The sequence below is a fragment of the Balaenoptera borealis genome (assembly GCF_965194805.1).
Source record: "Balaenoptera borealis genome assembly, chromosome: 4".
Classification (NCBI taxonomy): Eukaryota; Metazoa; Chordata; class Mammalia; order Artiodactyla; family Balaenopteridae; genus Balaenoptera; species Balaenoptera borealis.
The window spans coordinates 28,896,797-28,917,984 of NC_138861.1; the positions used below are offsets into that span (position 1 = coordinate 28,896,797).

A 21,188-nucleotide genomic window follows, 5' to 3' on the forward strand; every position below is an offset into this window, starting at 1 on the left:
TATATGAAATGATGAGTCTCATGCCAACTATTTTTTTTCAGTTTTTTTTTCTTTTAAGCTGCACTGAAGTATAATCTACATGTGATAAAATTCACCCATTCTATCGCACCATTTGATGAGTTTTGATAAATGTATATTATTGTGGAACCGCCCACCACCAGATCAAGGTATAACACATTTTCATCACCTCAACAAGTTCCTCTGTGCCTCTTACAGTCAAGTCCCTAGCCCCAGCCCCTGTCCATCAATGATATATTTTTTGTCACTATTGTTTTGTCATTTTCTAGAATTTCATGAATTCGATGATTTCATGACTTCTGATGAATTGAATCAAACAGTTTTTTATGTCTCCTTTCTTTCATTTAGCATTCTAAATGCTTTTCAGATTAATCCATGCTGCTGCCTATGTAAGTAATTTCTTTCTTTTCACATCTGGGTGGTAATCCATTCTATGGATATGGCACTATTTGCTTTTCCATCACTATTTGACCAATTTGGGTTGTTTCCAGTGTTTGGCTACTATGAATAAAGCTAGTATGAATGTCTATGACAAGTCTTGATATAGATGTATGGTTATTTATTTTTTGGCGGGGGGGGAAACCTAGGAGTGGGACTTTTGGGTCATGTAATATGTATTTAACTTTATGTGAAACTGCTGGACTGTTTTCCAAAGTTGTTGTACTATTTTTTCCTTCTAACCAGTGATATATGAGAATTTCAGTTGCTGCACATCTTTGCCCATAGTACTTGGTCAATCTTTTAAATTTCAGCTATTGTACTGTGTGTTCTATTTCTAGCTGTGGTTCTCATCGCATTTCCCTAATGACTAGTGATGCTAAGCATCTTATAATGTATTTATTTGGTGAAATTTCCTTTTAAATCTTTTCCTCTTTTAAAAATTGTGTCGTATGTCTTTCAGTTATTAACTTTTAAGTATTCTCTCTATATTCAGAATGCAAACTCTTTATCAGATACAGGTTTTGCAAATATTTTCTTCAAGTCTGTGGTTTGTCTTTTCATCTTAATGATACTTCTTGAAGAGGAAAAATATTTAATTTAATGATATAAGTTATCATTTAAAAAAACATTTCATACTTTTTATATTCTATCAAATCTTTTCCTACTTCCAGGTCATGAAGACTTGTTTTCTATATTTTATTTTGGAAGTTTAAAAATTTTATCCATTATGTTTACATCTATAATCCATTTTGAGTTATATGTATATGATGTATGATAAAGATACAGGTTCATTTTTTTGCTTATAGCAATCTAGTGTTCCAACACCATCCAACTCCAGCTTTCTTTTGATTAGTATTAATATGTACATCTTATTATGTCTTTTTCTTATTCATAAGTGTGTTTCCTGTAGGAAGCATATAGTTGGTTTTGTTTATGTACAATTTGACAATCTCTATCTTTCAATTATTACTTTTATATCATTTATATTTATATTTGGTCTAATTCTTCCCCTCTTCTTGGCAGTATATCACCTATCATATTTTGAAGGCAACAATTATTAAAACTTCACATTATGATTATTTCTCCTTACTCTGATTCTAGGCTACGGAGGCAAATTTATACTTAGAATTTTTCATTCTATTGGTTTTCTGCAGGACTATAATGCAACCAGTAAGAACCACTGTAGTCTGCCTAAGAGTTCTATTTCTAATTGTCAATCCATTCATTGATATTCCTGGTTACACAGCTGTCTTTGTAACCAGGGTTGGCCCCAGGAAACTGTTCCCTTTGAGTGTGCTGATATCCTTCAGAACTGAGGTTCATGCCTTTAAACATGATGATCCCACTGAGGTCCTACCACCCTTTGAGGCCCTGAATGGGTGTTCTGCCTTTCCAGATAACTCTCTCCATTTTTGCTCTAACTGAAAAACAAAGTCTGGCTTTAAATGAATGTTTCTTAAAGAGTAGTCTAGGGAGTATTTCCATAAGAATCATCTGGGGTATATCTTGTAGTGTAGATTCCTGAACCCAGATTCAGGATAATGGAATTTATCTGTATTTTAACAAGCTCTCTAGGTAGTTTTTGTGCACACTCAAGTTTGAAAACCATCATTCTATATCATGAACTTTGATAATTAAAGCTATTTAGCATGCATCCTCTTATTTATAATAATATTTATAAATTTTACAAGTGTGTCACTATATTAAAATCTTACAGAGATGATAAACATAGGCAAAATAGATGTTAAAGCATTGAAATTTAAAATAAATAAAAACGGAGGTTCTAATATTTTATACCTATCTTCCAATGGTCATTTGTATCCACTCACTTTGCAGACCCCTGTTCTAAACCTTGTGGGAGCTGGGTAGGCTGAGGTCTATTTTCAATAATTTTATAAAAAAGAACCAACACAAATGCTCCAAATAAATTATTGGAGTGTTGATTCTCAACCATGATAATACCCAGCCTACACCCCAGAGTAATTAAATATGAATCTAGGATGGGACTCAGGCATAAGTATTTTTAAAGGTTCCTACATCATCCCAATGTGCAAAAGGTTGAAGATGATGCTATTAGATCAATGCTTCTTAAACTTTAGCATGCATGGGAATCACCTGGAGAGCTTGTTAAAGTATGAATTCTTTGACTCTACTTGCAGATAGGTCTAGGTGGGGCTGATTTTTGTGTTTTTAACAAGCTCCCTGGTGAAGCTGATGTTATTGGTCCGTGGGCTACACTCAGTTAAACTGTATTATAGTGATGGTACAGCCTCTCTAAACTTTCAGACAGGTCTTCACCTCTGATAATATCACCTAATTATAGTAATTAAAAACTTAGATTCAGCCTATGCCTACATTAATGAATTGTTCTTTTGAGAAGAAAATATTACTTAAAAACAGTTTAATCATAGGCTCTATCTTACAGATTTGAGAAAGACCAATTATCACTAACTGTATACTAGGTCATCCTCACCATATATTCTGTGACCTAAATTAGCATCATGGCCATATGATCTTGGCCATATGATGACCAGGACACATCAACAAGCTTATCAGCCTACCTTTTCTCCTTTACTGAAATTTTTGTTTAATATCATATATTCTTGATATAAATGGGGCCTGATTCCTATGATTAAAGGTCCTTCATTTTTCTGGATTTAGTCTTTCTGGACTTCATTGTACCATTTCTCAAATTGCAAAAATAGTCACAGAGGGGAAATAGGAGTGAGGAGACTTAGTTCTAGTCTCACTTTGCCATTAATTCTCTGTGTAAATCTAAAAAAGCTCATTTTAAACTTATTGAGCCTCGTTTTCTTCATCTATAAAATAAGGAGTTGGACAAAATGAATATTTCTAAGTTCTTTTCCAGTTCTAAAATTGTCTTCTCTATAATTTTGTGAAATACTAGACCCAGAGCAAAAAGATATTTATTCTGTGATTGTATGTTGGTTCAATAATTCAGTACATTAAAAAAAATAGTTAAAATGCCTAGCTTTCTGGAGCTTTAGCTTTTCAGCTTTTAGGGCAGAACAAATGCAGTTAAAATGGGTATAGTTCCATAGTGGCTTTGCTTGATCCAGCTGTGGCTAGGAAACCTCTCCACAGAATCTACTTGAAATGATAAAAATCATCAGTTTCAGCCTTCCTTGGCAAAACAAAAGGACTCTGTTGTGCTGGTAGAAATTGTGCTCTTCTGTAAAATAGTCTATGTGACAAATAAAGTAACTTGATGACATTATTGCCAGATTTAAAAAAATAAGATTAGTGATTTTTAATAAGGGTACAAACTGGAACTTCTAATCTGTTAGCTCCATATGGAGCTGTTGGGTATTTGACAGTAACCTATGGCAAGGGAGAATTAAAAAGGTGGGATTTAGTTTATCACTAATTTTAAGGATTAACAACCTAGTAACCCAGTGATTGGAGAAAAATTAGAAACATTTTAGATTTTTTTTAAAAGTAGATTATAGAACTCACTCTTAATTACTCAGTAATTCCACATCTAGATATATTTCCTAAGGAAATCATTAGAAGCATGGTAAAAACTGCATTCATGAAGACGTTGAAGGTAGGTTTATATACACATACAATAGGAAAATACTGGATGCAGCCTTATGTCCAATAATAGAGCAGTTAAGTAAATTATTTCATCCATAGGATTGAATAATATGAAGACATAAACCAAATTGTAATAATTATACAAAAACATTGAAAAATAGTTCTAATATGTTAAATGGTGAAACCCAAGTTCAGAATATGTACTATAATAATCATGATACAAAATCATGACATAGAAAAGATAGAAAGAGACTATGCAATTTACAATAGTTATATAAGGATTATGGGTACCTTTTCCCTTTACTTTTCTTACTTTCCATAATGTTTATGTGTTACCTTTATATCACAGGGGCTAAGCTACAAAGTTTGCAGCCATATGCCTGTGTTCAAACCTGGCTCCGCTTCTTAACACCTGGGTGAATTTGAAAAAGTTATTAACCCCTCCTCTCAGTTTGCTCATTTATAAAATGGGTATAATTTTAGCAACTTCTTCATAGGTTGTCAAGATTTAATGAAATACCTATAAAATCTCTTAGATCAGAGGATATGGCAACTGACAAGCTTTATGTAAGTGTTTGCCATTTATCATTGTTTAAAATAATGTGCCTTGTTTCATTTATAATATTGATATCTATTGATAGAACTATCCAGATTTTCTTTCTAAATGAAATGAGTATAAAAGTTCATTTCTTGGGGAGACCTTCAAGATGGCGGAGGAGCAAGACGTGGCGATCACCTTCCTCCCCACGAATACATCAGAACTACATCTACATGTAGAACAACTCCTACAGAACACCAACTAAACGCTGGCAGAAGACCTCAGACCTCCCAAAAGGCAAGAAACACCCCACGTACCTGGGTAGGGCAAAAGAAAAAAGAAAAAACAGAGACAAAAGAATAGGGGTGGGACCTGCACCAGTGGGAGGGAGCCGTGAAGGAGGAAAGGTTTCCACACATTAGGAGCCCCTTCGTGGGCAGAGACTGCGGGTGGCCGAGGGGGGAAGCTTCGGAGCCATGGAGGACAGCGCAGCCACAGGGGTGTGGAGGGCAAAGCAGAGAGATTCCCGCACAGAGGCTCGGCACTGAGCAGCACTCACCAGCCCGAGAGGCTTGTCTGCTCACCCGGCGGGGCAGCATGAACACAGCCTGAAGGGGCTAGTGCTCCACAGCTAGCCGGGAGGGAGTCCGGGAAAAAGTCTGCATTTGCCGAAGAGGCAAGAGACTTTTTCTTGCCTCTTTGTTTCCTGGTGCGCGAGGAGAGGGGATTCAGAGCGCCGCTTAAAGGAGCTCCAGAGACGGGCGCGAGCTGCGGCGACCAGCGCGGACCCCAGAGACGGGCATGAGACGCTAAGGCTGCTGCTGCCACCACCAAGAAGCCTGTGTGCGAGCACAGGTCACTCTCCACACCACCCCTCCCGGCAGCCGGTGCAGCCCGCCACTGCCAGGGTCCCGTGATCCAGGGACAACTTTCCCGGGAGAACGCATGGCGCGCCTCAGGCTGCTGCAATGTCACGCCGGCCGCTGCCGCCACAGGCTCACCCCGCCTCCTCCGTACCGCTCCCTCCCCCAGCCTGAGTGAGCCAGAGCCCCGGAAGCAGCTGCTCCTTTAACCCCGTCCTGTCTGAGTGAAGAACAGACGCCCTCAGGTGACCTACACGCAGAGGCGGGGCCAAATCCAAGGCTGAAACCCGGGAGCTGTGCAAACAAAGAAGAGAAAGGGAAATCTCTCCCAACAGCCTCAGGAGCAGGGGATTAAATGTCCACAATCAACTTGATGTGCCCTGCATCTGTGGAATACCTGAATAGACAACGAATCATCCCAAAATCAAGGCGGTGGACTTTGGGAGCAACTGTAGACTTGGGGTTTGCTTTCTGCATCTAATTTGTTTCTGGTTTTATGTTTACCTTAGTTTTTAGTATTTAGAGTTTATTATCATTGGTAGATTTGTTTATTGATTTGGTTGCTGTCTTCCTTTTTTTTAATATATAGATATATATATTTTTTCCCTTTTTCTCTTTTTGTGAGTGTGTATGTGTATGCTTCTTTGTATGATTTTGTCTGTATAGCTTTGCTTTTACCATTTGTCCTAGGGTTCTGTCTGTCCGTTTTTGTTTTTTGTTTTTGTATACTTTTTAGAGCTTGTTATCATTGGTAGGTTTTCTTGGTTTCGTTGCTCTCTTCTTTCTTTCTTTCTCTCTTTTTTCTTTTTTTAATTACTTTAAATTTTTTTTCTTTTTAATAAATTAAAAATTTTTTTAATTTTAATAACTTTATTTTCCTTTCTTTCCTTCTTTCTTTCTCTTTCTTTCTTTCTTTCTTTCTTTCTTTCTTTCTTTCTTTCCTTTCTTTCTTTCTTTTCTCCCTTTCCTTCTGAGCTGTGTGGCTGACAGGATCTTGGTGCTCCAGCTGGGAGTCAGGCCTGTGCCTCTGAGGTGGGAGAGCGGAGTTCAGGACATCGGTTCACCAGAGATCTCCTGGCTCCACGTAATATCAAACGGTGAAAGCTCTCCTAGAGATCTCCATCTCAACGCGAAGACCCAGCTCCACTCAACGACCAGCAAGCTACAGTGGTGGACACCCTATGCCAAGCAACTAGCAAGACAGGCACACAACACCACCCATTAGCAGAGAGGCTGCCTAAACTCATAATAAGGTCACAGACACCCCAAAACACACCACCGGATGTGGGCCTGCCCACCCGAAAGACAAGATCCAGCCTCACCACCAGAACACAGGCACCAGTCCTCTCCAACAGGAAGCCTACACAACTCACTGAACCAACCTTAGCCACTGGGGGCAGACACCAAAAACAAAGGGAATTATGAACCTGCAGCCTGTGAAAAGGAGACCCCCAAACACAGTAAGTTAAGCAAAATGAGAAGAGAAACACACAGCAGATGGAGGAGCAAGGTAAAAACCCATCAAACCAAACAAATGAGGAGGAAATAGGCAAAAGAAAAAGATTTCAGAGTAATGATAGTAGAGATGACCCAAAATCTTGGAAATAGAATAGAGAAACTACAAGAAACGTTTAACAAGGGCCTAGAAGAACTAAAGAGCAAACAAACAATGATGAACAACACAATAAATGAAATTAAGAATTCTCTAAAAGGAATCAATAGCAGAATAACTGAGGCAGAAGAATGGACAAGTGACCTGGAAGATAAAATATTGGAAACAACTACCACAGAGCAGAATAAAGATAAAAGAATGAAAAGAATTGAGGACAATCTCAGAGACCTCTGGGACAACATTACATGCACCAACATTCGAATTATAGGGGTCCCAGAAGAAGAAGAGAAAAAGGAGGGGACTGAGAAAATATTTGAAGAGATTATAGTTGAAAACTTCCCTAATATGGGAAAGGAAATAGTCAATCAAGTCCAGGAAGCACAGAGAGTCTCATACAAGATAAATCCAAGGAGAAACATGCCAAGACACATATTAATCAAACTACCCAAAATTAATACAAAGAAAAAATATAAAAAGCTGCAAGGGAAAAACAACAAATAACATACAAGGGAATCCCCATAAAGTTAACAGCTGATCTTTCAGCAGAAATTCTGCAAGCCAGAAGGGAGTGGCATGACATATTTAAAGTGATGAAAGGGAAAAACCTACAACCAAGATTACTCTACCCAGCAAGGATCTCATTCAGATTGCACAAAGAAATTAAAAACTTTACAGATAAGCAAAAGTTAAGAGAATTCAGCACCACCAAACCAGCTTTACAACAAATGCTAAAGGAACTTCTCTAGGCAGGAAACACAAGAGAAGGAAAAGACCTACAAAAACAAACCCAAAACAATTAAGAAAATGGTAATACGAACATACATATCAATAATTACCTTAAATGTAAATGGATTAAGTGCTCCAACCAAAAGACATAGACTGGCTGAATGGATACAAAAACAAGACCCATACATACACTGTCTACAAGAGACCCACTTCAGACCTAGGGACACATACAGACTGAAAGTGAAGGGATGGAAAAAGATATTCCATGCAAATGGAAGTCAAAAGAAAGCTGGAGTAGCAATTCTCATATCAGACAAAATAGACTTTAAAATAAAGACTATTACAGGAGACAAAGAAGGACCCTACATAATGATCAAAGGATCAATCCAAGAAGAAGATACAACAATTGTAAATATTTATGCACCCAACATAGGACCACCTCAATACATAAGGCAAATGCTAACAGCCATAAAAGGGGAAATCGACAGTAATACAATCACAGTAGGGGACTTTAACACCCCACTTTCACCAAAGGACAGATCATCCAAAATGAAAATAAATAATGGAACACAAGATTTAAATTATACATTAAACAAAATGGACTTAATTGATATTTATAGTACATTCCATCCAAAAACAACAGAATACACTTTCTTCTCAAGTACTCATGGAACATTCTCCAGGATAGATTATATCTTGGGTCACATATCAAGCCTTGGTAAATTTAAGAAAATTGTTATCATATCAAGTATCTTTTCCGACCACAACGTTATGAGGCTAGATATCAATTACAGGGAAAAAATCTGTAAAAAATACAAACACATGGAGGCTAAACAATACATTGCTTAATAACCAAGAGACCACTGAAGAAATCAAAGAGGAAGTCAAAAAAATACCAAGAAACAAATGACAATGAAAACACGATGACCTAAAACCCATGGGATGAAGCAAAAGCAGTTCTAAGGGGGAAGTTTATAGCAATACAATCCTACCTCAAGAAACAAGAAACATCTCAAATTAACAACCTAACCTTACACCTAAAGCAATTAGAGAAAGAAGAACAAAAAAACCCCCAAAGTTAGCAGAAGGAAAGAAATAAAGATCAAATCAGAAAAAAATGAAAAAGAAATGAAGGAAACCATAGCAAAGATCAATAAAACTCAAAGCTGGTTCTTTGAGAAGATAAACAAAATTGATAAACCATTAGCCAGGCTCATCAAGAAAAAAAGGGAGAAGACTCAAATCAATAGATTTAGAAATGAAAAAATAGTAACAACTGACACTGCAGAAATACAAAGGATCATGAAAGATTACTACAATCAATTATATGCCAATAAAATGGACAACCTGGAAGAAATGGACAAATTCTTAGAAAAGCACAACCTTCTGAGACTGAACCAGGAAGAAATAGAAAATATAAACAGACCAATCACAAGCACTGAAATTGAGACTGTGATTAAAAATCTTCCAACAAACAAAAGCCGAGGACCAGATGACTTCAAAAGCGAATTCTATCAAACATTTAGAGAAGAGCTAACACCTGTCCTTCTCAAACTCTTCCAAAATATAGCAGAGGGAGGAACACTCCCAAACTCATTCTATGAGGCCACCATCACCCTGATACAAAACCAGACAAAGATGTCACAAAGAAAGAAAACTAGAGGCCAATATCGCTGATGAACATAGATGCAAAAATCCTCAACAAAATACTAGCAAACAGAGTCCAACAGCACATTAAAAGGATCATACAGCATAATAAAGTGGGGTTTATCCCAGGAATGCAAGGACTCTTCAATACACACAAATCAATCAATGTCATAAATCATATTAACAAATTGAATGTGAAAAACCATATGATCATCTTAATAGATGCAGGAAAAGCTTTCGACAAAATTCAACACCCATTTATGAAAAAAGCCCTCCAGAAAGTAGACATAAAGGGAACTTACCTCAACATAATAAAGGCCATATATGACAAACCCACAGCCAACATTGTTCTCAATGGTGAAAAACTGAAACCGTTTCCTCCTAGATCAGGAACAAGACAAGGTTGTCCACTTTCACCACTATTATTCAACATAGTTTTGGAAGTTTTAGCCACAGCAATCAGAGAAGAAAAAGAAAAGAATTCAAATAGGAAAAGAAGAAGTAAAACTGTCACTGTTTGCAGATGACATGATACTATACATACAGAATCCTAATGATGCTACCAGAAAACTACTAGAGCTAATCAATGAATTTGGTAAAGTAGTAGGATACACAATTAATGCACAGAAATCTCTTGCATTGCTATATACTCATGATGAAAAATCTGAAAGAGAAATTAAGGAAACACTCCCATTTACCATTGCAACAAAAAGAATAAAATATCTAGGAATAAACCTAGCTAAGAAGACAAAAGACCTGTATGCAGAAAACTATAAGACACTGTTGAAAGAAATTAAAGATGATACAAACAGCTGGAGAGATATACCATGTTCTTGGATTGGAAGAATCAACATTGTGAAAATGACTCTATTACCCAAAGCAATCTACAGATTCAATGCAGCCCTATCAAACTACCAATGGCATTTTTCACAGAACTAGAACAAAAAGACTTCACAATTTGTATGGAAACACAAAAGACCCTGAATAGCCAAAGCAATCTTGAGAAAGAAAAAAGGAGCTGGAGGAATCAGGATCCTGGATTTCAGACTATACTACAAAGCTACAGTAATCAAGGCAGTATGGTACTGGCACAAAAACAGAAATACAGATCAATGGAACAGGAAAGAAGGCCCAGAGATAAACCCACGCACATATGGTCACCCTATTTTTGATAAAGGAGGCAGGAATATACAATGGAGAAAAGACAGCCTCTTCAATAAGTGGTGCTGGGAAAATTGGACAGCTACATGTAAAAGAAGGCAATTGGAACACTCCCTAACACCATACACAGAAATAAACTCAAAATGGATTAAAGACCTAAATGTAAGGCCAGACACTGTAAAACTCTTAGAGGAAAACATAGGCAGACATTCTATGACAAAAATCACAGCAAGATCCTTTTTGACCCACCTCCTAGAGAAATGGAAATAAAAACAAAAATAAAAAATGGGACCTAATGAAACTTAAAAGCTTTTGCACAGCAAAGGAAATCATAAACATGATGAAAAGACAACCCTCAGAATGGGAGAAAATATTTGCAAATGAAGCAACTGACAATGGATTAATCTCCAAAATTTACAAGCAGCTCATGCAGCTCAATATCAAAAAAACAAACAACCCAATCCAAAAATGGGCAGAAGACCTAAATAGACATTTCTCCAAAGAAGATATACAGATTTCCAACAAACACATGAAAGGATGCTCAACATCACTAATCATTAGAGAAATGCAAATCAAAACTACAATGAGGTATCACCTCACACCGGTCAGAATGGCCATCATCAAAAAAATCTACAAGCAATAAATGCTGGAGAGGGTGTGGAGAAAAGGGAACCCTCTTGCACTGTTGTTGGGAATGTAAAGTTATACAGCCACTATGGAGAACAGCATGGAGGTTCCTTAAAAACTCAAAATAGAACTACCATATGACACAGCAATCCCACTACTCGGCATATACCCTAAGAAAACCATAATTCAAAAAGAGTCATGTACCACGATGTTCATTGCAGATCTGTTTAGAATAGCCAGGACATGGAAGCAACCTAAGTGTCCATCGACAGATGAAATGGATAAAGAAGATGTGGCACATACATAAAATGGAATATTACTCAGTCATATAAAGAATGAAATTGAATTATTTGTAGTGAGGTGGATGGACCTAGAGTCTGTCATACAGATTGTAGTAAGTCAGAAAGAGGAAAACAAATACTGTATGCTAACACATGTATATGGAGTCTAAAAAAAAAAGAAATGAAAAGGTTCTGAAGAACCTAGGGGCAGGACAGGAGTAAAGACGCAGATGTAGAGAATGGACTTGAGGACATGGGGCGGGGGAAGGGTAAGCCGGGACGAAGTAAGAGAGTGGCGTGGATATATGTACACTACCAAATGTAAAACAAATAACTAGTGGGAAGCAGCCGCATAGCACAGGGAGATCAGCTCAGTGCTTTGTGACCACCTAGAGGGGTGGGATAGGGAGGGTGGGAGGGAGACGCAAGAGGGAGGAGATATGGGGATATATGTTTACGTATAGCTGATTCACTTTGTTATAAAGCAGAAACTAACAACAACAACAACAACAAAAAGTTTATTTCTCAGGTCCGTCTGACCAATTCCCCACAATACAGGAAAAATTACTGGTAAACTTGTATGTTTTATGCATAATCCCTGCTCGGCTCACAGTCTACATTTTATATCCTGTTTCTTGGAAAGTTTCTTTTAGTACTTTTAGATAAACCAGTTGATTTACAGCTACACACTTAAATATGAGGCTTCAGTGATTATCACTGTGCTCACTTAAAATGAGACTCTTAACTTTTTTTTTTGCTTGAGTCTCTGAAATCATCAGAGAATCTTTGGGTGTCTTTGATCAGCAAGTTGGGAAAACATATTTTTAAAACAACAATCCATTATAGGAAATTTAATTTCCAAAAATGCTGAAAACCAGAATCTAACTTTACTTCTTCTAAAAGTCCCTGGCACAGAATTTGTTTCCATAGTTATAAGGCAATAGAGAAGGAGTAAAACTGAAATTCATTAAAAAGAAGACAAATTAAAAAGTTTAAACATCTTTTAAAATGAGAAAATATTTGGAATACCTGGAAGTAGATGATACCTAAGTATTGATAAAGACTAGTATTGATATGTAGCTGTTTCTAAACATTTTGTAAAAAAATTTAAATTGGAAGGAAAATTGGAGGCAATTCCTTGGTCCACTGCTCCTTAGCCCTAGTGCAGCTTCTCAGAGGCAACAACTAGTATTGCTTTCATTTCAGTCCTTACTGTTATTCTATATACTTAAATAATATGCTGGTACTACTATTTCTTTATTTATCAGTGTTTCTAATCTGACAGACGCTCTGTTTTACCTGGCAAGTCAGTGCTTTTGTATATGGGATGATCACTGGTGTATTTGAGATGATTTCCACAATCTTACTTTGTGTTTCCTTTAGTCCAACGCTTTTCCCTTCCTCCATCCTTTTCTGTCGTCTTCAATTTATCAAGATTTTAAAAATTCTCTTATTTGCTTCAGCTAGTTTAGAAGTTATGAATTGTATCTTTGCTGGTTACTTATCTTAACAAACTTACATTGACTGATTTTCCAATGTTAAACCACATTTAGGATTAACATAAAACCACTTTTCTCACGATGTAGCATTCTTTTCATATATTGCTGTTTCTGAGTTGTGAAAACTTTAGGATTTTTTGTATCGTTGTTTATGAGTGAGGTTGCCTGTCACTTTCTTCTCTTTTACTGACACTACTGGGGTTTGCTATCCAGGCAATGCTAATTCTTAAAATCAGTTGAATCAGTTGAGAATTGAAACATATTTTTAATTCTTTGGAAGAGTCTGTGTACATTAGAATTATTCACCCTTAATGTTTAGTAGAACTCAGCAGTGAAACAATCTGGACCTGGAGTTTTTGAGGTAGAAAGTTTTAAATTATTGACCCGAGTAATTTAATATTAAAATGATTTCAGAATTTATTTATCTCTTACAAATTAAAGCATTTTTGTCTGTAAAATCAGTAATGATATCAGCTTTTTCATGACTAAACTGGTTACTTATCTCTCCATCAGCCTATTAATTTTAATAATCTTTTTTAAACTTTTTTATTTTTAAAAAATTTTTAACTGTGCCACGCAGTATGTGGGATCTTAGTTCCCCATCCAGAGATGGAACCTGTGCCCCCTGCAGTGGAAGTGCGGAGTCTTAACCACTGGACCGCCAGTGAAGTCCTAACGGTCTTTTCAATCACTTGTGACTTTGTCGAACCTCTCCATTGTGTATTTGTTTTCCATTTATCTTATTAACTTCTCTTCACTTCTCTTTCTTTGATATTATTTGTCTTCCAAATTCTTGTCTTGGATTCTTATCTCATTTATTTAAGACTATACAGTTTTCTCTACATGGTGGTTTAGTTGCATCTCATGAATTTTGGTATGAAGTATTTTCATTTAAAGAAGTGGGTCTGAGTGGAGCAAGAGGAGAATGCTGTGGTGAACGCCGTGTGTGGTGAACGCTGGGATGCGCTTCCTTATCACCCTTCAGAAGGGAATAGCGCATCCCGTCAATTACTGAGAATCCTCCAGGCAGAAAGCCTTCCGCTCTAAGCCCCCTTCACGTACTGCCTTGACTGATGACAGCTGCCTCACTCAAGGTTATGCCTCCTGCCTCGGGTGCTCTGCACCCAGTGCCTGGTTGATCTGGGCTACAAATTCCCCACCCTCTCTCCCAACTTAGGACAGCACTTAAGGGTCAGCTTCAAAACTCCTTCTGGAGTCAGCTCAGGTTTCTTCCGATATTTCATCACAGCTCTACTTCCCCTTCTGTCCAATCTTGTTTTCTTCCCTTTCTTCCATCAGATATTGATCCTAAGAGGACTCTTTAAAAATCTTCTGGCAGAGTAACCTCTGTGTTATTCTTCTTCTCAGAGAATGAAACCTACGAGAGAAGGCTTTCTGGAGGAAAGGACATTCAGCCTGGAACTAAAGGAATTCTATTTAAGAATATATACAGTGAGTACCAACAGCCCACAAGGTTGGAGAGTAGGTGTTTGCGCATGTCTGTGTGCTAAAGTGGAGGGATGCTGGGGAAACATGTGTTATGAGAGATAGAACTAGAAAGGCAAACTTCACCTAAATTACACAGGGTCTTATAATCCACCGTGAGATGTTTGGGGCCTTAGAGCCCACTACTAGTACTATAGCCGTGGGTGCCAGGCACAGCTCATGAATTAGAAGAGCTAGGTGGGAACTCTTTACTGGATAGAATTCAAGAGTATAAAGGGAGCCAGATTTCCTTCAAATAATAAGGATATTGTCATTTCTTGAAGTGTGAGAGCACTTAGCCAACCACAAATGTTTGCAGATAAGATGATCACTAAATGATTACAGAATTTCTAACTACCCAATTCCTCATTAGAAGTCCATTTCACTGTTGACTTACCCAGCAGGATTTTGGAAAATGTTTTTACCCTATGGGGACCACACAGCCTTCTCCTCTTATGGCTTGCGGGCAAATAGCACCCACTGGGAAAATTCTACTGCACAATGTCAGTGTTCAGAACCAGATCACCACTGTGCTTTATTAAAGGCATAAATCTGAACTTGTGCTGAATATGTGCAAAGTAAATTTGATTTGTACATCTTTATAACATAAAAGAGTTGCTCCAGTTTCCAAAGGCGGCCTACTTACTGTCTCATTAAAGGATCAGCACCACAGTAATATTTTCCAATAGGTGATATCATTGACAGGTCTGCATGTCCTTATTTCAAATTCAGTGGAGAATTCAACGTAGTCATAAGTAAAATCCAAGCAAATACCTACTTCTTCAATTGTTAATTATTCATCAGATATGGAAAATAATGATTTTATGATTACAAAAAATGCAGTTAAAATTAGGCCTTTTGGTTAGAAAAAGAAACTTGTATAAGTATTTAGCGAATCTAAGTAGGCGTGGGTGACAGAAGGAGAATGAAAGAGGAGGAAGAGAGGAAAGTGAGGAAATATCTGCCTGTGCTTGATTGAAGAGAAAAATAATGATGATTTTCTAAAGATTGGAATAAGCTCTTCAAAGATCTGCCACCAGCAGAAAAGTCAGCGGAGTCACTTTGATAATGAATTCAGCTGAAAGTAGCAAACCCTGTTGCATAATACAGGACTTCAGAAGCAGTGTCGCAACTCCTGAGTGACATACTGTTAACCTCACCAGCTAAGCGTATCCAGGAGAAAACGATGTTTGTGTATAAAGTTTCATAAAAGGGGCTGGTAGGCATAGGGATATTTTGTGGTTTCTATTAGGTTCAGAGTAGCTGCTGCAATGATTGAAAGCAGCAAAGTTCAGTCGCTCAACACAAGAGAAGTTATTTCTCACATGTACAGAAATCCAGTGAGGACTAATCATGTGCTCCCACCTACCTGCAGCGGAGGCTGGGAAGTGTAATTCGTGCCTATGAAGCCACTTCTCAATGTCACCTTTGTACTCTGGCAGATTTTAGTGCGCAGTTAACTCTCCTCCACATGTGCCATCACTATCCTCAGAAAATAGCAACAGATCCCCTTTTGATGTGTTTTTCTGATCATTTCTGCATTGGAATGCACACATCTGATCTATGTCTAGTCCTCTGCCTTCATTTAGAAATAAAAAGGATTCTATTCAGTTCAATGTAACACAAATTTTTGTACTAAATATTATAGGGATCTAAGATTGTTGCAGGGCAACTGTAGAGTCTGTGAATATTAATAGTAAATAAGATATTGTTAGGATCCTCAGGGAACACATAGAGAAGATGTTCTAATAAAACCCAATTTCAGTACAATGCAGTAAGTGCTAGGCTCCTTTAAGAGTATCAGAGGTTTACTCTTTTTTATATTTTAATGAAGCATCATTCATTGGAGGATTAATTGTCACAAATTATCACAATTGTGTTGACATTTGAATTAAGTTGATTTATGTCACATGCCAAAAAATGAAATAAACTTTATAAGACTTGAGTAAATTTCTAAAATGCAACCATATTGAGAACTTAGCATCGCATCAAAAATGTCTGAGATTTTGAAGAAAATTCTTCTTAATTCTGTCTTTCCAAAGTGGAGGAAGAACGTCAGGCAGACTCAGAGTAGCCAATGTCATTTTTTTTTTAAATTTTTTATTTATTATTTATTTATTATTTTTATTTTTGGCTGTGTTGGGTCTTCGTTTCTGTGCCAGGGCTTTCTCCAGTTGCGGCGAGTGGGGGCCACTCTTCATCGCGGTGCGTGGGCCTCTCACTATCGTGGCCTCTCTTGTTGCGGAGCAGAGGCTCCAGATGCTCAGGCTCAGTAGTTGTGGCTCACGGGCCTAGTTGCTCCGCGGCATGTGGGATCTTCCCAGACCAGGGCTCGAACCCGTGTCCCCTGCATTAGCAGGCAGATTCTCAACCACTGCACCACCAGGGAAGCCCCCCAATGTCATTTTTAATTCCGTAACATAACACATGGAGTCAGTCTTTTATTGACAACTAATAATTGATATTTTGTTTTAATGAGATTTAGTTTAATAAGTTCTCCCAGACTGAGGAGTCTGAGAAGTCACACAGTAGCACAACCACAGCGCATACAATAAATAGTTCATCTCGACTATATCATTACTTTCTATGTTATTCAGTGTTCTCCACAGCCCAGATTTACTACTCCTAATTCCACTCTTATACTTTTTGATCAAAAATCGAATGCATTTTGGAACTTCATGTGTAATTAGATATTGTAATGGAAAAAATCAAACCCAAAGGGTCTGGATCTGCCATTGCGTGACCCGAAATATGCATTTAAATATGCAGTGTCTTAGCAGTTTCCTCCTGTGTGAAATCAGAGTTTCAGATTAATGAAGGTTCAGTGCCCTATGTTTCCTGTTTGGTGAGTCTATTATTCTAATACATTTCTGTATAGCTATGTTGTCTATGCAGGGAATTTCAATGTAAAAAAAAAAAGTCCAGTGGACATAGGATATTTCAATAATAGCCCTTTTGTTATTTAGATGTAAACTTACCTACTTGTTCAATTTGGAAGTCAGTTTGTTTATGCTACCTCCTTCTGTTTATGTCTTTAGCTTCTTCTGTGCTATATCTCTCTTATCCCCATCCCCATGAATGCAAAGTATTGACTACCTGAAACTTACTTCATAAGCTACAAGCTTAAAACCTTGCACAATTCTTATGTTTGTCAAAACTCTGCTGAGGAAGATAATATATTGAAAAGAAATAGGCTCGGTTTTGGGAATACTTCCAGTTGTGAGTCCTTGGCAGGTTTGGACTTCCACTGGAGAATAAGAGTAGCCAAAGCTCTAGTTCAAAATCTTTTGAAAGATAAAGCTATGGCGATTACTCTAATGTATTCAAGGTGTGCATGGACTTTGAGTACAGCTAATAATAAGCTCCCTGGAAAATATGATGAAGACATTGGCAGATTATCAAAGTTCAACAAAATCAACTTCATGCACATCCGAGACTACCGTTTCCAAAATAGATTGCTGGATTGCAGGTTTACCGTTTCATTTGGAATGTTAACTTTGGGAGTATGGGAGGCATTTTTCATAATCACAGGGAAGGGGACAAGAGCTTTGCCCCCCACCTTCAGTATGTGTCCTGATGCTGTAGTCTCTTAGCGTCTGAAATTCAAAGCAGCTTCCTCCAAACAGAAGGCCACCCAGGAGCTGGACTGAGAGTAGCATGCGGAGGAATTTGTGGTGAAATTTGGCTGCAGTCCCTGAAAGCCCCCTTTCCTGTACTTTTAAAAGAGTGTTGAGTAATATGTGAGTGCTTATAATGGGATAGATGTTCTACCCACCAAACTCGGCCTCTAGGGATTCTGGAGCCGCACTGTATTCTTCTCAGAGTGATCAGTCTTCAGAAGTGACAAAAGATATTACTTCCCGGTTCGAAAATACACAGAAACTAATAAAAGTATTTCAGATCATGAGAATTTCCCCAGTAATCTAGCTACATCCAGGACTCATAGAAAAGGGTTTAATTTTCATAACTGAATATACAAATGCCCTTTCTATTGAGGAATTACATCACTTCTAGCAGTCCTTTTCAGCTAAGGAGGGGACGTGAAGGTTGTATCAGAGTCACTTGTGACACTTTTTCAACTCACACATTCTCTCCTCTCGACAGACTCCATTTCTCCCCGAGATTCTGGGAATCCCTGCCCCCCCCCCCCCCCTCCCAGGCAGCATGGCTATAATCTGTCACTGTGATCAATAGTTACTTGTAAGAGTGGGTTGTGGCTTCTGGATATTGGAGTGGGACAAAGGTTGAGAAAAAGCTCCTCTGTCTTGGGACAATGCTTAACGACGGTGTCCCAAGCTCTTTGGGGATTTACGAAGTTAGTAACGGAGACCTGCAGGCGGTGTTCATTATTTTTTAAAACAACCTTGTGGAAACTGTAAACCTACTGACAATAAAGCTGCTTCAGCTGCTGGATAAAACCTTGTCTCTCCTCTATGGGCTAAAATTATATCAACTCATGGTGATAAGCGAACTATCACAATCTCTGTGCAAGCTCTGATGAATACTTACATATTCTTTGGCAAATAGAAATGGAAAAATGAATTTCTATTTAATTAAGTCTGGTCGTTTGATCGGTAGACTGTTTCAAAACATGGAACACATAGAAGAAAAACAATTCCAAGGGCATGTGGCAACTCAAAATTTTGGCAACCATTGACCTCAAATGAGATAGAATTCAGCACAGGAGAAGTATCTGTTGACTTCCCTTTAATCAATAACTTATTAATAGCAGCATCTATATGTATATATGGGCACAGATATGTATATTGTTCTAAAATACGATTGAAGAAAGAACATCAAACCTATTAATTAAGGAGAGCGTTCTCTATATATTGACAGCTGTAACCATTATTAATTTTAATTATGATCTCCTAAAATTATTCATGTTTTATTATCTTCAGTAAATTTGAATTCCACACCGTTACTCTGCCCGGGATGGGTGATGTGGGTGATAAGACTGTGGGAGACCCAAATTTAGAATGCATTTTTACCAAATTACTCTCATCAGTAAGTTCTGGGTCTTAAGGTATGAGTGATTGACTTAAAAATATATCTGCTAATATGAATCTCATTAAAGTAGTTCTTACTACTTTTTGTATAATGGTTGATAAATTAGAGTCTGGACACTTAGGTCTCTTTCTTTCTATTATAGAATTAGCATGAATTTCTACCAGCAGCTTATTATTAGAAAAGTTGTTGTCAAGGCAAGAAAATCATAAAGCAGAGATAGGAGCCTTTGAAAGCTACCAGGCTTTTAGCTTTCAGGGAACAGAAAGCTCTTTGTCCTTTTCTCTATTTTCTTCCTAATTCCAATTAGAATTGGAGGGAGAAGGATGAAAGGTGACAGGGCTCTGTGAAATGGCAGTGAGAAGGGTGACAAAGGTTTGAGATGAACAAATATCTGGGTCTGTTGGTTTGATTTCCAAGGTATCGGTAAGAAAACAATGAAAGAAGGCTGACTTACCGACTTTCCTTCATGGAAGAAAGGTGTCATTTAACTCTGAAACTAAAGTGCATTCTAGAAGGATTCTACTTTTTAAAACAATAGTTAACAAGTTCTTGAGACTCCAGGTCATCCTTTTAAGTTGCTTGAAGAGAGAGCAATAATACACTGTAAATATCAACCTCAGTCCACTAACATATTTATTTATCAAAGCTTGGCACTCTTGGAGTGATTCTGGACTGCATCATTTTCAGTGTTCAACTGGTGGTCATAGAGACTCTTCAGTCAGATTTTGACAAAAGGTGGTTGGGCAGAGAAAGAAAGAAAAGACATGAAGACTGCCAAGCATTTGCCTTGTGAAATAACATTATAGGGATCCATCTTTTTGAAATCCCTTTCTCATCTCTGCTTGTTTCCATTGTAAAGCAGGAATAATAATTGGGAACTTGAAAGCAGTTTGACATCTGTTCCACTTCATGTGTCTAATATCTCTCCTCCACCAGCATGCACTCTATCTAGACAGCAGAGGAGAGAAGCCCAGAGCACAGCCATCAGAGAATCAGCATTATACAGACCCTTTGTTCTGTGGTCCAGAGTGTCAGAGGGCTCGGAACAAAGTCAGGAAGAGAGTTTTTCAGATGCTCTGAGAACCTAGCAAACAACTGCCAGGAAAAGTCAGAGATCATTGCATTGTCCGTCTGTCAGCAGTTCTGAAGTGATCTTTCCCCTGCTCAGAACTTAGTGAATTTTTTATCCTTTGTATTCTTCTTCCCCATCACAACACTTAATGTAGTACTCTGCATGCACATCGGCCTCTCAACAATTGTGGGCAGGTTGGAAATATGATAAATTTAAATAATAGGATGCGGCAGGGTGAGGGCCATGAAAATGCACCACTTGGATCTAACGTGGGGAACGTAATTGGTGGGTGGTCCCACTGATGCCTTCCAAGTCCTCCCTTGTGTTTGTACGGGGCTTGCTCTTGGCAGGGCTGCTCCTGTGAGGGCAGGACTCTTCTCATGGGTGACTTTAGCTTGCAGACTCTCTTTAGACATACCCAAGACCGTCTGGAGCTGTACTGCAGTGTTAGATCCTTCCTACCAGCCCTCCCTCCTTTTCCCTCTTCTTCCACAGGAGTCAGAACTGCGGTGCCCTCCGGAGGTTTCCCCGGTTCCTCCAGCATCCTCCCCTTCACCCTACAAAAGGGATTTTCTCCAATGAATCTCTTGCAGGTCTAATACTGTGTAGGCAACTGCTCCTCAGAGGACCTGAGCTGAAACAAAAGGGAA

At 38.1% G+C, this 21,188-nt stretch overlaps 1 long non-coding RNA gene across 4 annotated transcripts in view; it reads left to right on the forward strand.

Annotated features, from left to right (window-relative positions):
• Window positions 1-21,188, forward strand: part of LOC309628247 — a 212,883-nt gene that overhangs the window by 109,418 nt on the left and 82,277 nt on the right. For all 4 annotated transcript variants that reach the window (XR_014244289.1, XR_014244290.1, XR_014244291.1 and 1 more), the window contains one exon: window positions 14,340-14,423. This is a non-coding gene — a long non-coding RNA (uncharacterized lncRNA). The remainder of the gene's footprint in view (window positions 1-14,339; window positions 14,424-21,188) is intronic.